The following is a 14,913-nucleotide window of genomic DNA, read 5'->3' as shown; positions in this document are numbered from 1 at the left end:
CTGAAAATGACCCCTCCTTCCTTTCTGAACTGTGAACTGCTCCCTTTAATAGTAGATCCTGTAGAATTTGATGGATGAAGACTGCATTTTCTGTTTGCTGCAGGTTCCTTGGCAGGAAGCCCAATGACTGCTTGAAGATTACTAGATAATGCCTAGATCATTTTGTCTAAGACAGGGATGGGAATTGTGTACCCCTGTTGCTGAAATGCTGCTGTTAGATTGCATTCCCTAGTATTACTCACCATAGATTGCGCTGGTTAGGGTTGATAGTACTAGCAGCCCACTAACATTTGGAAGGCCATGTGATTCTTACCCTTGCTCTAAGACTTCTATGCTATCCAAATTGGTTTTTTAAAAATTACATTAATAAGCCTTTTGAACTTCATGCTCTCCAAATGTGTTAGATTAAATTCACACCATTGTCTTCTAGCATAGTCTGTACTGTTGTTGTTATTTGCTGTGAAGTTGACTGTGACTTATCATGACCTTATGAATGAGAGACCACCAGCCACCTTGATCATCAAGGCCCTACTCAGATCTTGAAACACCAGGGCTGTTGTTAGCATGCTCAACACCCCTTACACTGTACATAGGATTTAATATTTTCATATCTGGCATCAGGCAAGTTTTAAGAGGTCACAATGACCATTGGAACTCTTGGAAATTTCCCATTGGAAAGGCACATTGACCCAAAGACATGTGAAGGATCTAGGTAGAAACAAAATAAATGGTTTTTTTGTGGGTTTTTCGGGCATCACAGATGCTGGCGAAACGTCATAAAGAAACTCTGCTAGAACATGGCCACATAGCCCGAAAATCCCACAAAAAACTATGGATGCCGGCCATGAAAGCCTTCGACTTTACAAAATAAATGGGTTTGCTGACCACTCCATTCTATCCCAGGCTCTCTGCATATCTTCTTGCACTGGGGATAAAGGTGGTCCCATTGCACGAAGGCAAGAAAGACAATGGACCTTTCTGCACAGGCTCCCCAGAATGGAATGAGAATGGAATGGATGGGGCAGGGAAGAGAACGGAACAAATGGGGGACGCATTTTACTGACTCAGAAGTCCCTCACTCATTCTGTTCCCTTCCCTTCCATTCCCAATCAATCCCAGAACAGGTGATTTTTCCACTATCCAGTTCTGATACATCCATTTCAGTTAGCCTTGGGTGATGTCTCAGACTGAATTGTTACTGTGTGTTTGTATGCTCTCTTGCATATTTCTAAATAAAACCTTTATTCATCAGACTTGGAGTCATCTCATAGTTAGTACTGGTATACACAGGTGAAATGGACCCTTATGTTACACAACCTCTCACAGGCCTCCTCTGAGCTAAACAATTCTCCCCACCTTTAAGGAGACACTGACACTGTTGGTGGGGACCCCAAGTCCTCTCCTCACTTTTTTGGATAACACTGTGGCTTCCTTGATTGAATCAATCCACCTGTAGGACAGTCTCTTTCTTTTCCTATTGCTTCCCAATTTACCAAGTCTTTACCAAGTCTCATGATATGTCCAAAGTACAACTGCTTTAGTTTTGTCGACTTGGCTTCTAGAGAGAGTTCAGGTTTGATTTGCTCTTGACTCCTTCTTTGGAGTTTTTTTTTTTGAGAGAGGCTAGATAGTCATTTTTTGGGAATGCTTTGAATGTGTCTCCCTGCATGGTAGGGGGGTTGGACTGGACAGCCCTTGGGGTCTTTTTTAACTCTGTTATGGATCTATGAGTTGATTTTTCCCCCTGACAGTTTTCTTCACTGTTGTGAATGAATGCTTTCACATCTGCCGGACCACTGAGGAATACCACACTAATGTGACATTAAAGAAAGGAAAAGAATATGACGATATTCAATTGAATGATATGCAGATGAAAGACACATGTGCTTCTGCTGTTAATTTTCCATTGGACCCAGATGGTCAGGAAAAAAGGAAGATTTACATCTCACTCTTACCATCAGCACCATAGCTTATTTATATTGTTTTACAGCTTCTGGGTGTATTGATTCTGTGCTGTTCATTTCTGCATGGATGTCTGATAAACAACATGACCTGACAGGCTTTCACTTCTTGGGCTTCAGTTCATGGTGCAAATCTATAGTTCATTTACTAAAGAGCTGTCTTCTAGCAAGTTGGCCTAGCAAGTCCATCTAGCAAGCTTATCGCTTAGCATTTTAAACCTGCTCCAGCCTCCCAGGCTGAAGCTGGGACACAGGATGGAGGCAGGGATTATCGCACACTAAATCACCACCAAATCGCCAGTTGCCATCAGCCTGGGTCCAAGCCACGCTCTGCCAGCACTTTTTAGAAGTCGGAAAGCTTTCCAGTTCTAAAAAGTGCTGACAGAGTGCAGCTGGCTTGCACCCGGCTCAGCAGTTTGGTGGTGATTTAGTGTGCAGTAGTCCCCACCTCCATCCCATGTCCTAGCTCCAGCCCAGGAGGCTGCAGCTGGTTTAAAATGCTGAGCGATGCTCCTAGGTTTGTGCTACTCTTGACTAGTTGAACCTCCTTGAGGTTTGAATGGGGATTTTCCCTCCTAGTCCAGCTGCTTAAGATCTTTAAAATCCTGTGTTAATCTTGTACATTGAGGGCTGACCAAAGATACTGTTGCTTGAAACAGAGCATTAAAGGGTGTATCCAACACCCCAATGAAAGTTGCATAGAATCCGAAAGCCAGAGCAATAATTCGGGCAGCTGAGGCAGCAAATACCACAAGCATCTTTCCCCTTTCCCTGGAAGCAAATGCTACAACAACAAAGTAAATGACCTATGGCCATTCCTTGAGGTCCAGAGCTGAAAGGGGATTTCAACACATTTAACCCACCTCTATCTAAAACTTAACATGGGGTGTACAGCACCACAAAGGGCTCTGGTTGTGGAGTTCAAGCATGCTGCCTCATTACATATGCGCCCCATTGTGCAGATTTTTCCAAAAAAGAAAAATTCATTTATGTATTGTGAGTACAGTATTCAGCAATAATGATGCAAAGTTCAAGCCTCTTATAACTGATGTGGATAACATTTGGTAAGTGACAATTACGGATTACAAGTGGCACTGTCACCTTGAATGGCAGCATTCATAGCACACGGGCTGGACCATGAGAACATGCTCTGAAATGGGGTGTGCTTCAGCTTCAGTACAGTATCCAACTCACAATAGGAACTGCCCAAAGCTCTTTCTGGTAATTTGAATACCCTCCAACTTTCACAGTTTGGCAGACATGGTCCCAGTTAATCCTCTGACATCCCACTTTCTTAATTACTTTTAAAATGTCCCACTCTCTCATCCTTCAGTTTTCCCCCTGTGTCCTCCACTTATGTCAGCTGCTGCAAACAGAGTTCAAAATACAAAAGCAGTTTGCACTTAGGGGCTGGACAGACCACCCCTAAGACCTGCCCCTGGAAGCACTGGGTTGGGGACACAGCAACTGCATGCCATGCCCCCAACCTGGCAGATCTGCAACGCAAAAAGAAGGTGCAAAAAGTGGTTTCTTTTTGTGCCCCGGAAGGGGCGCTATAGCCGCCACCGTGCTGTGATGCCGCCCTTCATGTGGAGGAGTACACAGATTGATGCCGGCATGACGCCAGCATGGGGGCATGTGGCATGTGGTCACCACACCCCCACCCTGCTCTCACACCACCTTTACTTGTTGGTCTTTTGAGGGCCTTAGTTATCTCAGCAGAAAGGAAAGGAGGTACACATTCTTTTCCTTCCCAGTAGGCTCATTATTCCCCCCCCCCCCCCCCAATCCTTGCTTTCCTAAATTCTGTACTTAAACTCTGGGTTTTCTTTCTTTAAAATGGTAGTTTTCTTCCTCATTAATATCTTTTGCTCTCCTTCCCTGGCCACCTACTTTACCATATTCTGATATTGCTCCACCAAACATGTCCCAGTGTTCATCTGTGAAATGATGGAGGCTTTGCATTTGCAAGCACGAGAAACATTTGTCCATTCCATTATCAACTATTTTCCTATCCCTCGATATCTTGTACCACAGCATTCACACTGATTCCCTTTCTGTCATGAACTAGAAAGATGGTTAGCATATTTTGTGGCCCATTTCCCGAGTACAGCCTTCCTAGTTGATTAAACTTCTATATTTATCCATCTTCAAGTGCCAAATGCTTCAAATGTCTGAAGACCATAGAACCTAAATTCAACCCTGTGAGGCAGGCCAGCCTGAGAAATAATGACACCCAGGAAGTTTCTTGATTAAATGGGAATCTCATCTGTATTTCATCTGCCCCAGTCAAACATGCTAACCAGTATGCCACATTAGTCTTTCATGCCCATCCCTGTATGTCTAGCTATCATTGCCTAGCATGAAACACACATACGAACACACTTCTATGCAAAAGAAATTGTAGGCTAGAGGAATAAGCTAATTTAATTTGCCATCACTGCCATTTCAGTGGGTAGTCATTCCATAGCAAGTTATCCAATCTAATAGCAGTCGTGTGTTGAAAAATTATCAGCTCTCTTCATAACCTACGGGTGAACTTGGCTTTGCTTTCCAAGAATGAGATTGTGATAACAGAACAGCTTTAGCAATTAAAATACTGTAAGGTTCACAGGAGAGGCAAATGACTGCTCACAAAGTACTGCAGTGCACAATTTATGACATCTTTTATTTTAGTGCTGCTCAGTATATCTTGTAAATGTGTTCATATGCTTAAACCAGTTTATTCTTTTGTTAATGGGCCATGATTGTAATCAGGCAAGCCAACAGATAGCTTCACACTACCTTATAAGGAATCATTTGCTTTTCTTTCTTTTTTTACCCCTCCATCTAAAAAAAAGCTTTTCTTTAATCAATAAATCTAATTTCTTCTCTGGCCAGACACTGTTACATAATGATTCTCCAATGTGAGCCTAGAATCAATTCCCCTTAATGGGAAATAATCTCTATGAATCAGAAAGTTATCCTACAAAAGCCATACAACTCAGCTGTAAATGCTACCATATAGAAAGAAAAGTACAGTTTCTACAGGTTATGCATCATGGGTAGGAGGGCAATACAGAGGCTGAAAAGTTGCTTTTAAAAGTAACTAGTTAACATTATAATCCCAAGATCTGTACAGCAAGAAGTAGTTTTTGAAGAAACTTCCTTTCCCACTTATAAACATGGCAAAAACAATTGCTTTTTAAATTACACTGGGGTGTTTTTTGGATGGGGGAAAGCCTTAATGTTACATATCTCTGGCCTGCAGCATAAATCACCTTTTCCTCAACATGTACAGCAAAATGTCAGGCATTTTGTCAGACGCTGGCTGTCTTGAGATATTTCTTCTCCATCATGGGACATTTTTCCTCCATCATTTAGTGAGGTTATACTCCTTGTAAACAGTTCCAGTCACATTTGAAAAGGCACGAAGCTATCCCATGTTGAGTGAAAATCCTAATGTAATGTAGTCATATCGTTGTTAACTACAAAGAGTGATTCCACTTTCTAAAGTGGGTCCAAAACAGACTGCAGAAGTAAACCAGTTTGAGACCACTTTAACTGCCCTGGTTCAATGCTAGAGAATCCCGGAAATTGTAGTTTGTTGTGGCACCAGAGGTCTTTGAAAGAGAAGGCTAAATGTGAAGTTGAAGGCTTTCATGCCCGGCATCCATAGTCTGAAACTCTTCCAGAACATGGCCACATAGTCTGAAGAACCCACAAAAACCTAAGGCTAAATGTTTCACAAAACTACAGTTCCCAGAATTCCCTAACATTCAGCCAAGGCAGTTAAAGCGGTCTCAGACTGGACTATTTCTGCAGTGTGTTTTGGACTGTGGTCAAACAAATAAAAGTACTGGAACTCTTGGGTCCTGTCAATTGAGAAAGGGGAGGGAGAATATTAAATAAATAAATGCTCCCATCTCCTGTGCTCCATATCCTGCAGGACATAGCATATTGTGACTATATTTATTGTTATTTAGATTAATAAAATGTTTAACATTATTCTTATCTGTTTTACCAACTGATTCACATTTTTTGAATTCAGTTAGATGAGCCAATTGCTTTCAGCCACTCTAAAAACAGTAACAACAACCCATGTATCCCAGCTCTCTATCTCAGGAGGGTGGTAGATCCTTTCTGGTTTTTATTTCAAATTTTAAAGGTGCTATCTGAGATTCAGAATCCCTTAGCATCGTGGATAGCTCCTTTAAAGTTTGAATTAAACTTTAGAGTGGATTCTCTGACTCATCAACTGCTACTTATCTAAATCCATTGCATAGTTCCTAAAGCACTTCTCTGTGCATGGATGCTGTGCCCTCTCTATACAGAGAAAAAAGAAATTGATTCATCCATTCAAAATGGATGCATTCACGGATTAATTTATTGCTCTGGAATGAATCGAGCAGGGAGTAGGATCTCAGTTTGTGTGCTTTAAAGCTGCTTTACCAGGGAGACACCTGTGTATAAATGTGATCTCCCTATAGTATTTGGAAGCCTGGAAATGTTTACAAGGCCAAAACAGTTTCATCTTTTTAGAATCCTCTTAACAATGGATCTTGCCATTATTTTCCATTCCGTTTGAGCTTCACTGTTAACACTTAAGCTTGAAGAAAAGTAGTTTCCCCACATCTCTATTAAATTTAGTAACAGCAGCAATTAAAGCAAAACAGGAGTGACAGTAGTACAGCCTCAGTCTTAATCAGATATTATACTGCTGTAATAAAATTAAAAGCATATTCATATTTTATAAATGTACCTCATACCAGTGGGAAGAGATCAAGCACAAGTTTACAATTCCCACTGATACTACTGGGCTTAAAGTTTCTTACGTTGGTCTGGTTGCTGCTGTTTACTAAGAAACAGATTATAGTCTACTGATCAGCCATTGATATTGGAATTGTCTGGCCATTTGCCTTCCACCCCAGGGCATTTTAAAAGCTCAAAACACTTCTTTTCTATGCAGATAGAAACCCAGTACTGTACCAAATGGTAATTGTGTTTACTACAGATTTGAAAATGTGTTGTCCCTTCTAAACCTATGTCAAACTTCTGTGACAGTTTTGTTCCATATATATATACTTTTGCACCACTGCTTACAAATGAGTACTGTCACACTGGTTTCAAAGTTAACACACGCGCACACACTTGACAAAATAATAATAATAATAATAATAATAATAATAATTTATATTTTCCCACCTCTCCCAGATGGATTGAGGTGGGATTACAGTCCGTTAAAACCCATACATCAATAATAAAATACATATAAAATACATTAATAAAAATAATAATACAATTAATCTTAAAACTAACTCATCAAGTGGAAATGCAGTAGATTCGTACAATGGTTTGAAGGTGTTTCTTATACACAGTTAGGTGGGTAAGCTCACTGGAAGAGATATTGTCAAACCAATATTGTCATCTCTTCTTCTAGCCCATGACAAAGATGATTTGTAATACAGTACTTTTATGTTTTTATGTGCCACAAACCTTGAATTTTGTGTTACCATCCCACAATTATTCTTTTACTACACAAACAACACACATGTATCATAGTCACTAGTTGTACAGAAAGCAGCATCATATATTGGGAAAGCTGAGCACACAGTTGTCTGTAGAAGCTTTTTAAACATGAGAAATTTGGAAATTAAACATCTTCCATAACCCCTGGATTTACTTGTCTGCAATCTGACAGGGACTGTCTGTTCTGAGACATCAGGTCCTGTCTGATTTTGGAAGCAAGCAGGGTCACCCCTGATTAGTACTTGAATGGGAGACTGCCAGGGAATATCAGGTGCTGTAAACTACATTTTGGAGGAAGGAACTGGCAAAAACACTTCTGAAGTATTCCTTCCTCAAGAAGACCCTATGAAATTCATAAAGGTCCCATAAGTTGACAGGGACATATTTAAAGGCACATATATACACACATCAATTATCAATGGCACAATTGATGCAATGTTAGGGGCCCAGTGCTGAAAGGTGTGTGTGTGTGTCTGTGTGTATAGAGAAAGAGAAAGAGAGATACCATTGCTTCCTCTTCTTTCTCAATCATTGCTTGGATGTCCTAGTACAGGGGTAGGCAACCTTATTGAGCTGGGGGCCGGGTTGCTGTCCCTCAGACAACTGGGGGGGCCGAAGCCAAAAAATAAATAATTAAATAATTTTTTTTAAAAATTAAATATATAAATAAACCAGGATAAATGTAGGACAAAATTGTCAAATGGAAGACACTTTTTTAAAAAAAAAATGGAGGACACGCAAAAAAATTTGCTGATTTTTTAAAAAATGTTAATATAAATGCATGTTTCTGAGGCTTCTATAGACAATTATCCCCCAAAGACCCCGGCGGCAATCGGCGGCAGGACCGGGCTGGGGCCGGTCCCAAGGCCTCGCCGGGTCGCATCCGGCCCGCGGGCCGCAGGTTGCCTACCTCTGTCCTAGTATCTGTGTTGTTATGAATATTTTGTATGTTGAGTAATTGAGCAAAAATGCATGGGATCGGTTTCAATAGAGCTGTCGGGCTAAAAATGAGTTCACACAGGAAGGGTTTTGTGTTACTTTCTGTTGTACTGTTTATATGTCACTACTCCTAAAATAGCTCACAGATATGGGCAAAGAGAGATCAATCTGAGAAACTACACCAAGATCCCAATCACTTTATTCCACATTGCTAATGGGGCTACTCCAAATGTCATGCATTTGTGTAGGAAAAAAGGAAAAGAGAAGAAAAGTATCATATATACTCGACTATAAGTCAACCTCATGTATAAGTCGAATGTATAAGGGCAGGCTTTGGGGGACTAAAATTATGGATTTTGATTTGACCCATGTATAAGTCGAAGGTGAAATTTAGGCCATGTAACAAAGGATCTATAGGATGAAACAAAGGAAAATGATGCCAAAGAACTTAACAAAATTTCAGCAGGCATAACTGTTTGTGCTCATGCTAAAGGCAGGATAGATGAGAGAGCAGAAGGGTGTCAGCGCTGTCAGGACAGATTATATTTTTGCTTTTCACGAAGGGATGTTCCCATTTTATAAGAGTTAAAGAACAGTACTTACATTGACCCATGGATAAGTTGACTCAGGTTTTTTGGGTCAATTTTTTTTGACTAAAATTTCTAGACTTATACATGAGTACATATAGTATAACCATTTTGATGTCCCAGTGAAAGTCAATGGAAGACCCACAAACATAGAATTCTAAATCACAATTTACATTCAAGATCTGAATTGTGTTGGATTCAAATCAGTCAGAACTGAATTGCCAAATTAGCTGTAAACCAAATTGCACAGTTTTAGCAGATAACATTCCACAGCTTGAATAGTAACTTTAAAAAATAGTTTTACACACATTAATATACAAAAAATTTGGATTTGTTTTATGTGGATTTTTAACTAATAAAAATTAATAAAAAATAAAAAAATAGTTTATGATTCTTTATGTTCCATTTTCTTGAAACTAATAAATTTACATTTTGATTTCCTTTCTTTTATATAAAAATGAGTATGAAATGTTGCTAGCTTGTGATACTATAAACTATCTCTTCCACTCACGTTGTCTTCACATCAGCACCCACAACTGAGAATGAGCCATCACCACAAAGCAAAGTATAAACCAGCACTGGATCCATGTGGTATACCTCTTCCATTATGGAATAAGGCCACATCTTTATAATGGTAAAAGTTGCTTCAAAAGTTTAAACAAGTAATAAATTATGGCAAATAATATTTATTAATTAGCTACTTCCAAGACCTGAGCTGTACTTCAAATCAGGCTTCTCCAAACTTGGCTCCTTCAGGAGGTGTTGAACTACAACTGCCGCTAATCAGCCTATATGTCTTTTGGTTATCTGACTGGAGATGTTGGGAGTTGTAGTCCCACATCTTTCAAGAGCACCAGGTTAAGGACCATCTCTTTTTGTATTGCGATTAGAATGGGGAAAAAATTCCTAGGGTATCCACATAGACAGAAGGAAGAGGAACTCCAACAACATCCAAACTGAGAACAACAACATCTTGACAAAATGCAGGCTTGTGGCCAACATCATCATATGTTTCCTCCCTGTATGATTTACAACATCTTTCCCTGATGAAGAAGCCAGTGTAGTTTTGAAAACTTGCAACATGTATTTTGTGCATTTGGGCTGGCCAATAAAAGTATCACTGTTTTGTGGATTTTGGATTTTATTGTACCAGGTTAAGGGATAGGGTTAGAAATGTACTATGGTTCTTTTGTTTTCCCTTAAGAAAAGATCAGGCTAGTTAGATCTTCTATAGTGATTGCACTTCAATCAAAGATTAAAATATAATAAGAGAAAAATTTCTTCAAATGACAATACATCATTTCAGCAAGAAGAATAAATGTTTACATTACTTTATTATTTTTAAGGGCTATTGATTGATTTATATATTGCTTTGCCCCATCAGCATGCATGGAGCTGTACAGAGCACAAGAGAAAAGATCCCTGCCAGAAAGCACTTACACTGTGATGGTTCCATGTGACAAAAAGGAAGAAGCCCAGGTCTTTAATGAAAGGAAATTTAGCAAACCTGCTCTCCTGCTTATTTCTTTCAGTGAGGCATTTTTAGCCAACTGTCATAGGTTTCTTTCCAAAGGTTTGCTTTATCTAGTCACCAAATATTTTAGTTTTCCTCCATGAGAAGTTTCATGTCTATCCTTAGCCAAACATTTTTCTGATAGGAAGTATTATGATTAGATTTGAGAGGGAAGGATGCAGGATGGGTGGATGCATGTGTGTTGCAGAGGGGGAGATGCTTGGAATTTTCTAAGCAGCCTTAATTTTACAGTCTCTCTCTCTCTCTCTCTCTCTCTCTCTCTCTCTCTGTGTGTGTGTGTGTGTGTGTGTGTGTGTGTGTAAGTTGCTTTTAAGTTTAATGACACAGTAATACGAAACAATCAGCATCCATCTTGCAGCAAAACTTCAACAGCACAACTTCAAAGGGAAACCACTGCTTCTCCTCCCTGTCCAACCTCTCTGCTCACCAGCTTCAGGAAGCAGCTGGATTTCTTTGAACTCTGCTTTAACTTTACTTTAGGACGGGCATCCTCCCCTCCCCTGCCTATTTACAATGAAAACTAACATGGCAAATATAAAAGGAGCCCTTAGAAAAGAGCCTTGGAAGGGATGGAGTGGGGGAGAGCAGCAAAGGAATGTGACAGACCCAAAGTGTGGCTGGTTTAGCTGTAAACGGCCAGAGGAAGTTTGGGGTGGATAGAGAACAGTACTGAGCCACCACATTCACGAATGTAAGAGTAAGATTGATATTAATTTAAATATATCTTTGTATTCTTAAGATTTTCCACCTCCTTATAGCATCTGTGTTAAATCAATACAGTATTTTCATCGGACATTCATTCAGGAGAGATAAGCTCAAGAGTGGTGGGGGGTGACTGAAAAATCAGTCACCTTGACTTATTTATTTGTATTTGCTGCATTCATATTCTCTTCTTTTTCTTCTAGGGAGCGCAAGGTGGCTGCCAAAGATGTCTCTCTTTCCCCTTTCCTTTATCCTCACAAAAACCTTGTGAGGTAGATCACACTGAGTGTAACTGGTGCAAGGTTGTCTGTTGGCTTTCATGGCTTGATAGATATGAGAAACTGGGCCTTTCAGTTATGAGTACAATAGTCTAAGCCCAAGGTCATGACTTTCTAGAAGTTGTTTGATCTTAATAGCCAACAGCCCAAGCCAGTACAACCATGGGATGACGGGAGTTCTTACACAACATCTGGAGGGCCAACCCTTGCTATAACCATTGCACTATGATAGCTGATTTGTGGCTATGGGACATGGAAAGGGTTAATCAGTGTCAGGGACAAGGTGAGATATAAATAAAATAAAATAAAATAACATTTCTCTTTTTAGTATTTCCCCCCTTCCTTTCTTCTATGTAGACTAGAAGCTGGTATGTTTTTAATGTTTTGCTATTAAACAAGAAAGTAACTGATCCAAAAGCACATTGGGCTTTTAATGGAAATAGCCTATCCACAAGATAGCATATCAATAAGATCTCCAAGAGAAGCCACAATTGGTACCCCAGCTGACTAGGGGGCTCTGTGTGTTGTAGTCTCCAAGAATTTCTTTCCCTAAACTCTGCATTTATATTTCCAGATAAATCAATACACAGATAAGGGTTCAGTTATCCCCCAGATAGTTGGCTGCTCAGAAAAAAATATAGTTTGGGACTACTGGCTACTAAACTCCTAAATGAAAGAAAGAAGTTGGTAGGGGCATCATTAAGAAGTGTGAGGTGTGTGGACCACACCAGGTGATGGAGTGACACCACTGTTCCCCAAATATTTCCCTTTTGGGAGACCATGAGCTATCACACCAGATGATGCCTGCCTTAGTGACACCACTGGAAGTTAGTAGCATGCGCTTTTGTAGACTTCAGCCAATCCACCCCCCCCCCCCCCCAAATGCATCTGAGGAAGCTCAGGTCTACAACAGGTTATGCTACCAATTTCTCTCTTTCAGTTACTCTCAAAGTGATACAAGATCCCTTTGTATGCTTAAAAAAAAGTTAGGAGTTTATCGCATTCAGTTTTCAGCCCGATCCGGGCATGGGACTAGATCGAATGGGGGGAAAGGGTTTTATCACACATGAAATTGCTGCTGTGCTACCACCTGACCATTACCTGTACATGAGCTGTTCTCTGCTTGGTAGTATGGAAAGCTTTGGTAATACTTCCAAAATCGCTGGGAGAAGCATGGTTGGGGGATGGGAGATGGTTAGGTGGCAGTTCAGCAGCAATTCCATGTATGATAAAACCTGGTTCTTCCCTGTTCCAGCCTGATCCTGCCCCATACCCAGATCAGGCTGAAAATGTGTGTGCAATAAGCTCCTTAGTCTTAAAATTCCTTTTTTCTCTGTCCCCTTGTTTTGTCCTTTTTATGCTGCAAGAGACTAACAGAGCTACTTCTTTGAAAACATTCTGCCCTTTGATACTTTCAAACAATGCTGGTGAAGTGATACAACAAGAACCAGGAGACAATAATGACAAGGTGGGCAGACAGTAAAGTGGGCCCTTTCCTGATGTCATCCCTTGGTTGTGGAATACCTTGCCTTTAGAGGCCTGACTGGCACCAACACCAGTGTCATTTCAGCACCAAAGCAAAACATGCCATTTTATTATTTGTGGCCTAATTGATTTCATCTGTGCCAGCACATGTGTGTAACTTTAAATGGTCTTAAACTGTTTTATCTGGTTTTAAACAGCCTCATAATATTTCTTTTGTCAAATTGTTTAACAAGTTTTTTTCCTCTTTTGTTGTTGTTGTTGTTGTTGTTGTGTGACTCCAAGTCATTTTTGATTTACGGCAACCCTATCATAAGCTTTTCTTGGCAAGTTTCTTCAGAGGGGATTTGCCATTGCCATCCACTGAGGCTGTAAGAGTGTGACTTGCCCAAGCAGAGAATTGAACCCTGATCTCCAGAGTCATAGTCCAATGCTCAAACTACTATGCCATGCTAGCTCTCACAAGTTTTATTCTTTTAAATTGTTTTAAACAATTTGAGTTGATGTTACTGTACACCACCTTGAGATCTTTGGACATTGGATGGGATATACATATTTAAGCAAACAAACAAATCCATGTGTGGAGATCTGGGAGGAAGAGGAGGCAGCAGCCCAGTCTTTTTAATACCATGCAAAATAATTTATGACAGATATGAGCAATTTGTGGACTGCCAGATTTTGATGGAAGCCAGAAGCCCTAACCAGCATATCCAACAGTGATGGATGGAGGGCGTTGCAGTCCAACTACTCCTAGAGATCCCTCTTCCCCCAAATTGCAAAAGATTATCCCCCAAAGCTCTGCCTCACTGGTGGCGTCTAGCCAAGGATGGAAACTTTTTAAATGCCAACCAAGATCTTTGAAGCCACAGAACTCATACCAAAACAAAGTGAAGCTTCTATCTGTAAGCCAGCTGGTATGAAACTAAGATCCCCTTAGAGAGACCAGAAGGAGAAAACAAACTTCAAAGAGACTCCATGCGACATCCCTTAGTGATGAGGGCTTCACAAGAACAGTGCAACATGCACTAGAAATTTTAAAAGCAACGTGGAGAAGGAGAGAAGAAAAGGAGGGAGGGGGAACTGGATGCTTCTAAGCAAATGCTGCAAAGTAAGAACATTTCAAAATTCTGCACCTCATGAATGAATGACACCAAACAAATGGCTGTGATCATGAAAATAAGGCAGAGAGAAAGATCCAGGGGTAGGGAGCTTCAGCAAAAGGGGGGGAAAGCCTACTCAGAACCTAACAAGAAAATCTCTACTCATGGAAATCTGACCAATGAACATCAAAAAAGAAAATCTGGATAGAGGTGGGGGAGAGACTGTATTATTCAAAAGAGCCTGCTGTGTAATAACTCTGTTATTGTACTTCTAAACACTCACTGGTTTTAATGGAACTCCCTAGCAATGATGTTTCAGGCTGAGACTTGGTTATGACATGAGACAAATGGCAGATGGTTGGAAGAACACAGACAAGCATATTAATATGTGGTAGTAACAGAGTGTTGCCTTTTCCCAAGTCACTGTGCTGTGTGCATGTAGATCTTTGTTTTGCTTTCAAGAAGTTCTGCTATGGGTTTTAAATTATTTGAAGATGCTTCAATAAAGACTTTTTCCATTAGGATGGGAGTGTCTGTGAATTTTGTTATGCTTTTCTTCAAAGAAAAGTGGAATTTCCCCAAATTTGTTGCCTTCCCATCAAATCTCTGCAGACAGGAAAATTAGAAACCATGTAACATGTTCAGCTTTAAACAAGAATGTCAATCCCTCTTGATCTCTCAAATGGCTTATATGCCATGGCATGGGAGTCTACATTTAGGGGAAATAGAATCTGGAGAACATAGAACACATCAATATTAAATTCTCTTTTTAAATAGATAGATGGATAAAGATATAGATATATAATTTTGTAGGTCTCAAAA

Source organism: Sceloporus occidentalis, unplaced genomic scaffold, assembly GCF_023333645.1.
Source record: "Sceloporus occidentalis isolate IW3139 unplaced genomic scaffold, rSceOcc1.0.p SCAF_6, whole genome shotgun sequence".
Taxonomy (NCBI): Eukaryota; Metazoa; Chordata; class Lepidosauria; order Squamata; family Phrynosomatidae; genus Sceloporus; species Sceloporus occidentalis.
Note: the sequence above shows the minus strand (reverse complement) of the source record.